Source organism: Callithrix jacchus, chromosome 4 (genome assembly GCF_049354715.1).
Source record: "Callithrix jacchus isolate 240 chromosome 4, calJac240_pri, whole genome shotgun sequence".
NCBI lineage: Eukaryota > Metazoa > Chordata > Mammalia > Primates > Cebidae > Callithrix > Callithrix jacchus.
Genome location: NC_133505.1, coordinates 36,087,526 through 36,102,905, shown reverse-complemented (window position 1 = coordinate 36,102,905; position 15,380 = coordinate 36,087,526). Strand labels below are relative to the sequence as shown.

The 15,380-nt window shown below is 45.0% G+C and overlaps 1 long non-coding RNA gene and 1 pseudogene across 2 annotated transcripts; one reads left to right on the top strand and one right to left on the bottom strand.

Annotated features, from left to right (window-relative positions):
- Positions 1 to 9,971: 9,971 nt before the first annotated feature.
- LOC144582079 (uncharacterized) lies at positions 9,972 to 11,948 on the bottom strand. The gene is made up of 2 exons (XR_013533905.1): positions 11,857 to 11,948; positions 9,972 to 11,746 (listed from the first exon to the last, which is right to left on the bottom strand). It is a non-coding gene; the product is annotated as an uncharacterized LOC144582079 (long non-coding RNA).
- LOC100386026 (patr class I histocompatibility antigen, A-5 alpha chain-like) lies at positions 11,272 to 14,504 on the top strand (annotated as a pseudogene). The gene is made up of 8 exons (XR_013533904.1): positions 11,272 to 11,366; positions 11,497 to 11,766; positions 11,975 to 12,280; positions 12,864 to 13,139; positions 13,293 to 13,409; positions 13,833 to 13,865; positions 13,973 to 14,062; positions 14,169 to 14,504. The product of XR_013533904.1 is annotated as a patr class I histocompatibility antigen, A-5 alpha chain-like (transcript).
- Positions 14,505 to 15,380: the final 876 nt, after the last annotated feature.

Below are 15,380 nucleotides of genomic sequence, written 5' to 3'. Positions count from 1 at the left end.
AGAGCCTCAATAATGTGAGGACTCATTGCCAATGGCTACAACCAGCTGTACTATTTATTGAAAACACATGTGAGGGCCTGGTTTGGGGAGAGAATCAAGAACAAAGCAGTGCTTGTTTTGTACTTCACTGAACCACTTCCATGGCCTCCATTCAACTTTACCTGCAGTTTTGGTGACTTGATTCACAGACTGTCAGAAAATTATGAGCTATGGAATGTGCTCTCTCCAATACTGAAGAGGCCAATCACATGTAGGGTGTCCTTCTTTATCATTATGGGTTGTATAAAGTTAGTGATTCCCATAGAAACTTGGGATCATAGACACCAGGCCTAATCTTCTTTCATTATTCATTCAATTTTTTGTTTAAACATGGTCTCACTCTCTTGCCCAGGCCGGAGTCCACGTGGTACAAACAGCTCACTGCAGCCTCAACCGCCCTGGGCTTGATTAAACCTCCCATCTCAGCTTTCCAAGTAGCTGCGACTACAACTGTGTGCCACCACACTTGGCTAGTTTTTGTCTTTTTTGTAGAGATGGGGCTTTGCCATGTTGTCCAGGCTTGTCCTAACTCCTGGGCTCAAGGAATCTACCCACCTTGGCCTCCCAAAGTGCTGGGATTACAGACATGAGCCACTGAACCCAGCCCTAATCTTATTTTAATTTTAGAAATCTAACTTGAGAATTTCTGGTGCCTGGATTCATATTTGTCTCAGAAGATTGAATTGTGGGCTGCAACCTTCTCTCCCAAAGTCTTTTTCAGGGTCAAACTTCTGGTTATGGCAACATAAAGAGAAAGACCAGCAAGTTTTCCTCTGATAACAATATATGACAAGAGCTTTAATGTTAAAAGACTCCTTCTGTATTAGGTAAGGCCTGCAAGTTGGTGGCCTTTCTTTCTTACCTATGAGCGCTCTCCAGTCTCCCAGCAGATAACTGAAGCACTAATGGCTCAATGTGGGCAGATAGATCATGGAGTGCAGAGCCCAAATCAGCTAGAAATTTAAATGAGAATTTTGAAAGAGAGATGCAGAAGAGTTCAGATCAACAGTGTGAATGCAATTTATGCTCACATATATCCCTGGCTGAACACTAAACTCTGCATGGGTGTGGGCCACTTGGGAATCTGGTGAAAAGTCAGAAAGAAACTAGAGTGAGGTTTACCCTCCAAAGAGATAAATGATCCTGGTGAATCTGCAAGTCTGCAGTACCATGGATTGAGTGCATCTGCCAACCTGCAGAACTCAGGTGGAAGAAAGCAAAAACTTTACGGGCTTGAGGGGTGAAAGGGCAGGATGTGAGGCTAACAGAACAACTGGAAATTCAAAAAGAATTCCAGGAACAAAGCAACCACAGTGAAGCTGAATCACAAAATCTGAGTATAAATGATTGAAATATTTGATCAATCTCTAAATTACACAGATGCAGGATACACGCCTGCAGAAACCCTTGCTGAAACTACATAAGATACTAAGTGAAAATTCTCAAACAGAAAAAAGAAAATGAAAGTATTCTGGGTGAGGTCCACAGAAGTTTTGAGATGGCAGAATAAAGAACATGTTCTTGACTTTGGATAGAACACGCTCAATTCCAAAACTTACAAAAAAACAGATTAAATGTTTGAGTGGGCCTCAAAAGAAGATACACAGAATGAGAAAAAATATTTGAAAAATCAATATTTGAAAAATTCCCAAATTTGATGCAGAACTTTGGCTCATATCTAAGATGTTCAACAAATGAAAGTAAAATAACGACATAGAAAGTTACAAATAGGGTGGCCAAGGTTTTCAGTTTTATCATAATTTACAAGTGAAATACATGATACATGTTAATCCATTAATGACTAGTGGAAATGTATCAGCCAGAATAGCAATTAATATTTTAATATAAATCAGAGTATCTGTCATCTTGCAGGGTTAGCATGCTGTTGTAAGTTAAATCTAAAGTCGTATTTAAAAAAAATTCCTGTCAAACAATTTCTCTTTGTATATCTTACTATACACTATGTACAGGTACATCTAAACAAAATTATACTTTTAATCCTTACCAAAAATGGGGTAAAAAGAGAAAATCACAGCAGAGAAATAGGTGCCAGCTGGCTGGGCTCCTGTTTAACACTCCAAGCAACACCTGGGACTGGGGATTCCTCCTAGGGAGACGGCAGCCTGTCATCAGAGCTCAAGAGTTTGTGAGCAGCAGAATCCACATGGGAAGGAGGCTGTGCTCATCAAGCCCACTTGTTCCCACAGGAGGTTTCAAGGTGTCCTCTGTCAATTACCCTTCAGGCAAGGGTTTTTGGCATTTGTTGAAATCTTAAATCTAGTGCAAGATTTAAGATTATTTACAACAGTTCACAGGAACGATAATGATTCCTCAGGACTTTATCAGTACAGATTGCATAGGGGAATGCAGTGATCTAAAAAAGTGTGCACAGTGGGGAACTGTGGACATGACCAAAGCAGACTGGAGCTCTGCAGTAATTACAGAGCTGGCCCCAAGCTGCTGTCCTCCCTTGAGAGCTAGATGCCATTCCTAATAATGACAGCGCTTCCTGGTGAGTGAATACAGGGTAAAACAGCTTTTCCTTATTTTGATTCAGGATTAAAATCTGGACCAACTTGTCCCTAACCACAGGGCCACTCTGCCATTGTCTTGACATTGGACTTCACAGGCTCTAGAGTTGTAAGAAATAGATTTTTGTTGTTCATAAACCACACAGACTATGGTATTCCATTACAACAGCCCAAATGCACTAAGATAGATGATCATAAAAATATCAACCATTTGGAAAATAAACATCAAAATTATAAATGACAACTTTATCACAGAAGAAATCACAAGAGAAATTAGGAAGTCCTCTAAACTGAAGGATATGAAAGTACAACATCTATGGGAAAAAGGACAAGGTCATGTCCTTTGCAGCAATATGGATGGAGCCATTATCCTGAGAACTAACGGAAAACCAAACGCCACATGTTTTTGCTGGTAAGTGGGAGCTCAACAGTGAATACACATGAACTCAAAGAAAGGAACACTAGACACCAAGGCCTACTCGAGGGTCGAGCAGGAGAGAAGAGTAAAGATTTTAAAACTTCCTATCAAGTACTATGCCTATAACCTGCATGGGGAAATAATCTGAACACTAAACCCCATGACATACCATTTAAATATATAACAGGCCTGCACATGTACCACTGAACCTAAAGGTTAAAAAAATAAATTAATAAAAAATAGAATGCAACACTCATTTGTGATAAAATTTGTCAGTAAATAGGGATAGTAGGCAAGTTCTTCAATTTGATAAATGGCTTCTACGTGAAACCTCCTTCTCACATCATATTTTATGATGAAATTGATGACTCTGCCTAAAAACAGGAGAACAGCAAAGATGTTGTCCTGGAGGTCCTGGCCAGAGCAACAAGCCAAGAAAAAGAAAGGAAAGACTTTTAAATTAAAATAAAGTAGAGTGCCCCAGTTTGCAGGTGACAATATTATGTCAGTGGAAAATCTTAAGGCAAATAAAACTTCTGGAAGTAATAAATGAATTTGTCAAAATTGTAGGATACAACTCCGATACAAAAGTAAAGTATCTACAAGTAATGTAAAATCAGAATGATCAAAAATTTAAAAATACACTCATAAAACAATGATTAACGTAATACCATGTTCAGGCATCAATTTTTTAATAGTTTGTATGATTTGTACAATAAGATCCACAAGGCACCACCGACAGAAAGTAAAGAAGATAGAAATAAACAGAGAAATAGTGTATTCAAGACCTGAAATATCCAGCGTTATTAACTCTCCAGGACTGAGGTATTTAATTAAGTGCAATATCAATTGGAATATTGGTGAGCTTTAAAAGATATGTTTAAAGAACTTGGCAAGCTGAATCTACCATTTCTATGGAAAAACAAATAACTCCCAATAGCCAAAATAATTTTTAAAAAGAAGAAATTTGTAGGATGTATATGGGGTAATTTCAATATTTAATATAAACCTCTAGTAATAAAAAGTAGTGTGACCTTGGCATAAAATAGTCCTAAATCAATGGACAAGAACCACACATACACATCTGATTTCAATTCTGACATAGAGTAGGGGCGCCCTCCTGTGTTCAGACCCCTGTCCTGCTGCCAGGAGCCCAGGAAGACCTAGGGGAGGTCTTGGCTGAGCAGGTGTGATGGGAGCTCAAGGCCACCATTTTTAGCCCTGTGACCACACGGAGGGCCGCCGCTCTGCTGTTACATTCTCTGAGCGGAAAAGATTGGGCGGTAAGTCAGGCAGAGATGGCTGACCCGGGCCTGAGCATCAGTGGGGGTGAAGGAGCCTCTGAGCAGCAAGGGACCCCACAACCGTGGGAGGAGGGCAAAGCTCTGGAGCCTTGTGCGGTCCCTGAGGTTCTGTCTCCTCCGTGCAACTCCTGTCTCCAGCCATTCATGGCAACACTCTGGAAAACTGAAAAGGAGAAACATTTTCTTCTACTCCTTTCTTGTCAGTGCTCCTTCTTCATGTAACAAAAATAACATGCGCATAACTTCTTTCCAGGAAGGATGCATAAAACTTGACAATGTGCTCATTTCTGGCAGAGGACGTGGAGTCTGGGGATGAAAGAGAATTTCTCTTGTAATACCTTTGGAATGTTTTGAAGAATCTTTTTAAAATAAGTCATGTGAAAAATTGCTTTCATTGACAAGGCCCTCTCCAGTGCTGGCCTCAGTTTACCCAGATGTGGATGTGCAATCGAGCCAGGCTGAGGCCCTCCACGGCGTCGTTCATCCAGCACACCCAAGTGTCCACACCTCAGAGCCTCGGCACAGCTGCTCCCCTGCCTGGAAGTTCATCTCCAGGGCTCCCTCCCACCCTGACATTCTCCTCATTCCCGCCAGAGCCCGTTCCTGCACTGTCTACTTCATGTGGCATCTCCCATCCCTCTGACCCCACCCTGCCTTGCTTTTGTTCACTACCCTTTTACTAACATTTAAGAATTATTTACTTATTTATTTTGGGAGACTGGATTGTGCTCTGTCACCCAGGCTGGAGTGCAGTGGGGCAATCTTGGCTCAGTGTAGCCTCAAACTCCTGGACTCAAGTGATCCTCCCACCTCAGCCCCCCAAGTAGCTGGGGACTACAGGTGTGTGCCACCACACTCAGCTAATTTTGTATTTCTTTCTGGTGCAAATGGAGTCTTGCTTTGTTTCCCAGGCTGGTCTCAAACTCCTGGACTCAAAAGGTGCTCTTGTTTCAGCTTCCCAAAGTGATGGAATTGCAGGTACAAGCCACTGGGCCCAGCTACAAATGTATTTATTTTAATTGCTCATAGTTTTTCTCTCTCTCAAATGCAAGATTTATGAGGACAAGGACAGTGCTTCTGATGGTTCACAGATGTGTTTTCCTTGCTGTGAATGGAGGGATAACTCCTCTTTCTGGGAAGGACTGTTCTTTGGTTACTTTTGTATTCACAACAGTTCTGAAATTGTAGAATAACGAGACTCGAGACTGGCTAAGGTTTTCTGTTTGTTTGTTTGTTTGTTTTCCATAAACCATTTCTGGCCAGGCATGGTAGCTCAAGCCTATAATCCCAGAACTTTAGGAGACCGAGGCAGGCAGACCATGAGGTCAGGAGTTAAAGACCAGACTGGCCAACATAGTGAAACCCATGTCTACTAAAAATACAAAATTTAGCTGGGTGTGGTGACCCGAGCCACACCTGTAATCCCAGCTACTTAGGAGGCTGAGACAGGACAATCCCTTTAACCCAGGAGGTGCAGGTTGCAGTGAGCCGATATCAAGCCATTGCACTCCAGCCAGGGCAACAGAGTGAGACTCCACCTCAAAATAAAAAAATAAATAAAAACCATCTCCAAGATTTCTCGATCTTTTGAATTCTTTTTGTCTTAATTTCCTTCAGAACTTAATGCATTCTTAACATTTCACAGTCTTTCAGTTAATAACATACTAGTACCTATAAATACATAAAACTTGCAACCATTTATCATCTATAAAATGTCCATCTTTTATGGTATAGATACTATATGTAATATATCTATATAGGTTATAAGTCCCACAAGAAAAATCCTTTCCTCATCGTCAAGCAGTTCTATGTATATAAAGGAAGCGTAAATGAGGGGAGCAAGATAGCCTTTTGCACTTAGCTCAGTATTTACCATTTTGATCATCTTCATCTTTTCTGATAATCCATTTTCCACCTGGTATCATTTGCCTCTAGCCTGAGGAATTTTCTTTACAATTTGTTATTGTACAGATCTGCTGGTGACAAGTTCTCTCAATTTTCTTTTACCTGAAATATCTCCTTATTTTTGCCTTCTTTTGAAGGACATCTGTGCTGGATATAGAATTCTTAGTTGACCTTTTTTTCCCCAGCACTTTAAAGATGTTATTCTACTTTTTTTTTGTTTCTGTGGGTTCTAATAAGAAGTCATTGGTCAGGACAAGAGGAACAGAGAAACAAAAACTGGGAAAATAATATGGTAGACCTAACACTTACCATATCAGTAATGACAAAAACCTACAAAAATCAACACTCCAATAAATGACAGAGATTGTGTGACTTGCTTTAATAAAAACACAGAACCCAACTATATGCTCTTTCCAGACATGGCCTTTTTTTAAAAATTTACTTTTATTTTTAGTTAAGAGGTACATGTGCAGGTTTGTTATTTAGGTAAACTTGTGTCATGGGGTTTTGTTGTATGGATTATTTCTGTACCCATTAGTAACCACCCAAGTATTAAGTCTGGGTACCCCAAACTCTTTTTCCTGATCCTTTCCCTCCTTTCACCCTCCACCCTCAGGTAGACTCCAGTGTGTGTTGCTCCCCTCTACATGTCCTTGTGTTCTCATCATTTAGCTCCCGCTTATAAGTGAGAACATCTTGTATTTGTATTTTTGTTCCTATGTTAGTTTGCTAAGGATAATGACCTCTAATTCCATCCATGTTCCTGCAAAGGACATGATCTCATTCTTTTTTATGGCTGTATAGTAATTCTATGGTGTTTATGTGCCACATTTTCTTTATCCAGTGTAACATTGATGGACAATTAGGTTGATTCCAAGTCTTTGCTGTTATGAATAGTACTGCAATGAACATATACATACACATAAGACAGGTGCTTTCTTTTTTTATTTAACTTATTTTATTTTAAGTTCCAGGACACATGTGCAGAATGTGCTGGTTTGTTGCATACATATAGTCTGCCATGAGGGTTGGCTGCACCTATCTACCCATTCTCTAAGTTTTCTCTCCTGGTTTCCCACTTTTCAACAGGCTCTGGTGTGTGTTGTTCCCCTCCCTGTGTCCATGTGTTCTCATTGTTCAACTCCTACTTAGGAGTGAGAACATGTGGTGTTTGGTTTTCTGTTCCTGTATTAGTTTGCTGAGGATGATGGCTTCCAGCTTCATCTGTGTCGAACATGGTTTCGGTGGCTCCCATCTGGACTGGATGCTGGAGGACACACACTTCACAGTCTGAGGCCTGGTCCCAGGAACTGACAACCGAGCATGACAGCAAGTGGTTTTGAAATGTAGGAATATAAATCGTTCTACTATAAAGACACATGCACATATATGTTTATTGCAGCACTGTTTCCAACAGCAAGGGCATGGAACCAACCCAAAGACCCATCAGTGATAGACCGGATAAAGAAAATGTGGTACGTATACACCATAAAATACTACACAGCCATAAAAAGGAATGAGTTTATGTTCTTTGCAGGGACACAGATTATAGCAGAATGATTTATATTCCTTTGAGTATACCCAGTAATGAGATTGCTGGGTCAAAGAGCATTTCTGGTTCTAGATCTTTGAGGAATGGCCACACCATACTCCACAATGGTTGAACTAGTTTACATCCCCGCCAACAGTGTAAAAGCGTTCCTATTTCTCCACAGCCTCACCAGAAACTATTGTTTCCTCACTTCGTAATAATTGCCATTCTGACTGGGGAGAGATGCTATCTCATTATGGTTTGATTCGCATTTCTCTAATGATCAGTGAGATTAAGCTTTTTTTCATATTTTTTTTTGCCACAAAAATGATTTCTTCTGAGAAGTGTCTGTTCATATGCTTTGTTCACTTTTTGAAGGGGCTGTTTTTTTTCTTGTAAATTTGTTTAAGTTCCTTGTAAACAAAAATGTGAGCTCTCATCATTCTTGTTTAAACACCTAACCGGCATCCTAACCAGTGCAACATGGCAAGAACATAAAATAAAAGACAGTAGAAAGACCTGCCATGATGGCTCCTGCCTGCAATCCCTGCATTTTGGGAGGCCGAGGTGGGAGAATCACTTGAGTTCAGGGATTTGAGATCAGCCTAATAGTGAGACCTCATCTCTACCAAAGAAAAATAGTTGTAAAAGAAAAAAGATCAAAAGATAGAAAAGGAAGACATGTTTAGATCATCAGAACCATAAAATTCATTTCCTGTGGGTCCTGTACTACATGTAATTTTAAAGGAGATTCTTCAGATTCAAAGGAAATGGTATTAGATGGCGACCCAGATACACAGAAAGGAACAATTAACAACAGAAATTATGCACATAGGCTGGGCGCGGTGGCTCACGCCTGTAATCTCAGCACTTTGGGAGGCCGAGGCAGGTGGATCACGAGGTCAAGAGATTGAGACCACCCTGGTCAAGTGAAACCCCGTCTCTACTAAAAATACAAAAAATTAGCTGGGCGTGGTGGCGCGTGCCTGTAATCCCAGCTACTCGGGAGGCTGAGGCAGGAGAATTGCCTGAACCCAGGAGGCAGAGGTTGTGGTGAGCTAAGATCGCGCCTTTGCACTCCAGCCTGGGTAACAAGAGCTAAACTCCGTCTCAAAAAAAAAAAAAAAAAGATGCACATACACATATCACATACACACTCATTTTCTAAGTTTCCTGAAGACATATGGCTGTTTACCTAAAACAAAAAGTATTACACTGTATTCTTGAGTTTAATGTATATTGATGTAATATATACAATAATAGCATAATGATAGGTTAAATGAAACTATACCATTTGAAGTGTCCTTTATTTTGCTGGATGTAGTTTGATATTACCTGAACCTACTGTGAAAAGTCAAGGAATCAGGTTTCCATTTTTAAAACACTAAGTGTAAAGAAATATAGCTAAAAGCCACTAGAAGAATTAAAACCATAAACAAAAATATGTTTCCTTGACATATAAGAAAGTAGCAAAGGAGGAACAGAAACAATGAGATATGAGACACATTGAAAACATATAGCGAATGGTAGACCAGAATCCAACCATTGTAAGTGAAGAAATGACACGACTCGAGTCACATTAGCAGGACTGCTGAGCACCGTGGGGAGAGCAGACATGGGCAGGAAGTGAGGGACAGTGTTAGTGCCACAATTCAGGAGTGACAGGGTGGTGGGGACTAAGGGGAAGGGAGGGTGTGAGGGATGACAGGGGCAGAGAGAGGGCTGAAGAAGCAGGAGGTGAGGAAAAGGAGCAGGGGAAAGAATTCTAAAGCAGTGGAAGAGCCTAGCAGGGGGTTCTTTTCATTTGGTATTTAGTACATTTTGTGGGACTTCCTAAAAATGAATGGCCTTCTCATGATTTAAAAAAAAAAAAAAAGGTTACAAAAATACCAAGTGTTGGACTAAAATATGCACACTGCTTAAATGTGCATGGCTCACGAAAGCAGGCAGTGCTTGAGCGCAGGCGAAGAGCACTGGGACTGCATGGAGCTCTCGCAACTCTGAGTGATGACTACAGGCTCCCGGTTCAATATACAGTAACCAACATGCTTCTTTGTATTCAGGAGGTGTTCTGGACTCATATAGGGCAACTCCGACTAGGGAATGAAAATAATTTTAAATGCAACAACTAGAGTCACAGACCCATAGCCTGGGAAAGTAAAACTTAGGAGCTTTGAGAGTTTAACTGCAATGCTGTGTTTTTTGTTTTTTGTTTTTTCCGATTTTAATGGTGCAAAATATTCTTTTTTTTTTTTTAATTTTTTATTGGATTTTAGGTTTTGGGGTACATGAGCAGAGCATGCAAGACAGTTGTACCAGACACACAAAGAGGAGCTGGTACCATTCCTTCTAAAACTATTTCAAGCAATCCAAAAAGAGGGAATCCTTCCCAAATCATTTTACGAGACCAACATTATTCTGATACCAAAACCCGGCAGAGACCCAACAAGAAAAGAAAACTTCAGGCCAATATCCATGATGAACATAGATGCAAAAATCTTCAATAAAATATTGGCAAGCCGATTGCAACACCAAATCAAAAAACTTATTCATCATGATCAAGTAGGATTCATCCCAGGGATGCAAGGCTGGTTCAACATACGCAAGTCTATCAACATAATTCACCACATAAACAGAACCAAAAACAAAAACCACATGATTATCTCAATTGACGCAGAGAAGGCATTTGACAAAATTCAACAGCCCTTTATGCTAAAAACCCTCAATAAACTCGGTATCGATGGAACGTATCTCAAAGTAATAAAAGCTATTTATGACAAACCAACAGCCAATATCATACTGAATGGGCAAAAACTGGAAGCATTCCCTTTGAAATCTGGCACTAGACAAGGATGCCCTCTTTCACCACTCCTATTCAATATAGTACTGGAAGTTCTAGCCAGAGCAATCAGGCAAGAAACAGAAATAAAGGGTATTCAAATAGGAAAGGTGGAAGCCAAATTGTCTTTATTTGCAGATGACATGATAGTATACCTAGAAGACCCCATCGCCTCAGCCCAAAAACTCCTGAACTGATAAGCAGCTTCAGCAAAGTCTCAGGATATAAAATCAATGTGCAAAAATCACAAGCATTCGTCTACACCAATAACAGACTTAAAGAGAAAACCCCCGTCTCTACACCTCCATTCCCAGGGCGAGCTCACTCTCTGGCATCAAGTATCCCGTGGTGAGTTTCCTGGCTGGGCGCAGCCTTGGGGTCTCTCTCTGGTTTCCACAGATAGATCCTCGGCCAGGACTCAGGCAGACAGTGTGACAAAGAGGCTGGTGTAGAAGAGGGATCGGGACAAAGTCGGAGGTCCCAGGCTTGGCCCTCAGGGTGTCGGGCTCTCGAGGTCCCTGTCTGCACTGGGGAGGCGCAGTGTTGATTCCTCTCTTCCCTGAGTTTCGCTGCTTCTTTCAACCTGTGTCGTGTACTGTATAATCCTGACGTGTCCCCAGTTCCCACTCCCACAGATTTCTAGAGAAGCCAATCAGCGTCGCCGCAGTCCCGGTTCCAAAGTCCCCAGTCACCCACCCGGACTCAGATTCTCCCCAGACGCCAAGGATGGAGGTCGTGGAGCCCCGAACCCTCCTACTGCTGCTCTCGAGGTCCGTGACCCTGACCCAGACCTGGGCGGGTGAGTGCAGGGTCGGGAGGGAAATGGCGTCTGCGGGGAGGAGCGAGGGGCCCGCCTGGCAGGGGCGCAGGACCCGGGGAGCCGCGCCGGGAGGAGGTTCGGGCGGGTCTCAGCCCCTCCTCGCCCCCAGGCTCCCACTCCTTGAGGTATTTTCACACCGCCGTGTCCCGGCCCAGCCGCCTGGAGCCCCACTTCATCTCCGTGGGCTACGTGGACCACACGCAGTTCGTGCAGTTCGACAGCTACGCGGTGATTCCCAGGATGGAGCCGCGGGCGCCGTGGATGGAGCAGGAGGGGCCGGAGTATTGGGAGGAGCAGACACGGACCCTCAAGGTCAGGGCACTGATTCACCGAGTGAGCGTGAGGACCCTGCTCCGCTACTACAACCAGAGCGAGGCCGGTGAGTGACCCCGCCGGGGCGCCGGTCACCACCCCTCCCCACCCCACAAGGACGGCCGGGTCTCCCTGAGTCTCCGGGTTCAAAATTCACCTGAGGCTGCGAGACCCGCTCAGACCCTTGACCAGGTAGATCCCCAGATGCCTTTAACCGGTTTCATTTTCAGTTTAGGCCAAAATTCCTGCGCGTTGGTCAGGGCGGGCGGTGCTAGGTGGGCGGGGCTGACTGTGGGGGCGGGGCAAGGGTCTCGCCCTCCAGGAGATGTATGGCTGCGACCTGGGGTCCGACGGGCGCCTCCTCCTGGGGTATGACTAGCACGCCTACGACGGCAAGGATTACATCGCCCTGAACCAGGACCTGAGCTCCTGTATCTCTGTGGACATGGCGGTTCAGATCACCAAGCGCAAGTGAGAGGCGGCCCGTGGGGCGGAGAGGACGAGAGCCTACCTGGAGGGCAGGTGCCTGGAGTGGCTCCACAGATACCTGGAGAATGGAAAGGAGATGCTGCAGTGCGCGGGTACCAGGGGCAGTCAGAAGCCTTCCTCATCTCCTGTAGATATCCCGGGCTGGCATCCCACGAGGAGGGGAGGAAAATGGGATCAGCGCTAGAATATACCCCTCCCTTGAATAAAAAATAGGATGAGTTTTTCTGGGTTTCTTCTGAGGGCCCCCTCTGCTCTCTAGGACAGTTAAGGGATGACGTCTCTGAGGGAACGGAGGAGAAGACAGTCCCGAGAATACTGATCAGGGAGAGGTCCCCTTTGAGCCCTGCAGCGGCCTTGGGCACCGTGACTTTTTCACTCAGGCCTTGTTCTCTGCCTCACAATCAATGTGTGTGTGGGTCTGATTCCAGCTTTTCTGAGTCCCTCGACTTCCACTCAGGTCAGGACCGGAAGTCGCTGCTCCTCCTTCCTAAGAGATTAGAACTTTCCAAGGAATAGGTGATTATCCCAGGTGCCTGTGTCCAGGCTAATGTCTGGCTTCTCTGCTCCCATCCCCACCCCAGGTGTCCTGTCCATTCTCAGGATGGTTACAAGGGTGCTGCTGGGATGTCCCAGGAGAGATGAAAAGTGACTGCATTTTCTGACTCTTCCCATCAGACCCACCAAAGGCATATGTGACCCACCACCCTGTCTCCGACCATGAGGCCACCCTGAGGTGCTGGGCCCTGGGCTTCTACCCTGCGGAGATCACACTGACCTGGCAGCGGGATGGGGAGGAGCAGACTCAGGACACAGAGCTTGTGGAGACCAGGCCAGCAGGAGATCGAATCTTTCAGAAGTGGGCGGCTGTGGTGGTGCCTTCTGGAGAGGAGCAGAGATACACGTGCCATGTGCAGCACGAGGGGCTGCCCAAACCCCTCACTCTGAGATGGGGTAAGGAGGGGGATGGGGTAAGGAGGGGAATGAAGTAAGGAGGGCATGGGGGTGCCATGTCTCTTAGGAAAAGCAGGAGCCCTTCTGGAGCTTTCAGCATGGTCAGGGCTGAGGCCTGGGGTCAGGGCCCCTCACCTTCCCCTCCTTTTGCAGAGCCGTCTTCCCAGCTCACCATCCCCATCATGGGCATCGTTGCTGGCCTGGCTGTCCTAGGATCTGTGGTCACTGGAGCTGTGGTCTCTGCTGTGATGTGGAAAAAGAAAAGCTCAGGTAGGGAAAGGGTGGGGTCTGGGTTTTCTTGTCCCACTGGGGGTTGCAAGCCCCAGGTAAAAGTGTGCCTTGCCTCATTGCTGGGAAGCACTATCCACAAATGGGCCGACCCAGCCTGGGGCCATGTGTGCCAGCATTTATTCTCTAGTGAAGCACATGTGACGATGAAGGACAGATGTATCACCATGATGATCGTGGTGTTGGGGACCTGATCTCAGCAGGGGAAGGTCCCTGCTGAGGACAGACCTTAGGAGGGTGGTTGGTCCTGGACCCAAACCTGCTTTCCTCAGGTTTCCTGATCCTGCCCTGGGCCCGTAGTCATAGTTCTGGAAACTTCTTTTGGGTCCAAGACTAGGAGAGTCATCTAAGACCTCATGGCCCTGTCTCCTCCATGTCCCCTCACAGGATATTTTCTTCCCACAGGTGGAAAAAGAGGGAGCTATCTTCAGGCTGCGTGTAAGTGGTGGGGGCTGGGAGTGTGGGGGAACTCACCCACCCCATAATTCCTCCTGGCCCACATCTCCTGCGGGCTCTGACCAGGTCCTATTTTTGTTCTACCCCAGGCAGCGACAGTGCCCAGAGCCCTGATGTGTCTCTCACGGCTTGTAGAGGTGAGACCCTGAGTAGGGGTGGAGCAGAGAGGACAGGACCGGGTAATGATTATTTGATTGGGATGTTTCGAGTGTGTGGTGGGCTGTTCGGAGTGTCATCACTTACCATGACTGACCTGAATTTGTTCATGACTGTTGTCTTCTGTAGCCTCGGACAGCAGCCTTGTGTGGGACTGAGATGCAGGATTTTTTCTCGCCTCCCCTTCATGGCTTTAAGAGCCTCTGCCATCTCTTTCTGCAAAGGCATCTGAATGTGTCTGTGTCCGTGTTAGCACAATGTGAGGAGGTGGAGAGACAGCCCACCCCGTGTTCACCGTGACGCCGTCCCCACGCTGACCTGTGTTCCCTCCCCAGTCATCTTTCCTGTTCCAGAGAGGTGGGGCTGGGTCTCTCCATCTCTGTCTCAGCTTCGTGGTGGACTGAGCTGCAACCTCTTACTTTCTTACTGAAAATAAGAATCTGAAAATAAATGTGTTTCCTCAAATACTTGCCATGAGAGGTTGATGGGTTAATTAAGTCAATTCCTAAAATTTGAGAGAGGAAATAAAAACCCAAGAACCTTCCAGAATCCACGTGTTCGCTGTGCTGAGTCTGTTGCAGGTGGGGATGGAGAAGGCTGTGAGGAGCTGAGTGTGGGCGGGGCCTGTGCTCAGTTGCTGCTGAGTCCATCATGAGCTTTATGTGGTCAGGCCTCAGCTGGGTCAGCTTCACTGCTCCATTGTCCTTGTCCCTTCAGTGGAAATTTGTCCAGTGAAAGCTGTGACCACAGAGAGTTACACATCACCCAGGGCGGCCCCTGCACACAGGAGTCTCTGTGTTTCTGAGACAAATTTTCAGACCCATTCAGCTTCTGGCCTCCTTCTAGGGCTCCTCTTCTGCTCTGCTCTCCTGTCCTCTCTCCCTGCCCTGGTTCCAGTGATCTTGGTGCTGGCTCCAGTCCCAATTCATGAATCTAAAGCAGAGGCCAATTTAGATTCATGTTTGTTGGTAAAATTGGGTCCATATTCTAGAATTGTTCTTCCTGAAGAGAGAAACCTGGTTTTGTGCTGCAGTGATTGAGGTGAGGTTGGTATGGGAGGAGGGTGGGGGAGGGAGGACACAAGCAGCACTGCTGAGAAAAGCACAGGCGGCCTGGATGTCACTGTGAGGGGACCTGCTGCTATAGCTGCCACAAAACAGCATTTGGCCTGAGTCTATGTTAATAAAGAATAGGAGGTGCTCTATAATGGTCATTCATTCCACTGACATTTGAATGGTTCTGCATCTGGCGAACATCAATGAAGGAAAATCAGAACAATCTCTGGCCTTTTGGAGCATACGTTCCAGTGGGAAGAGGCAGACGATAGAGACACTATAACCA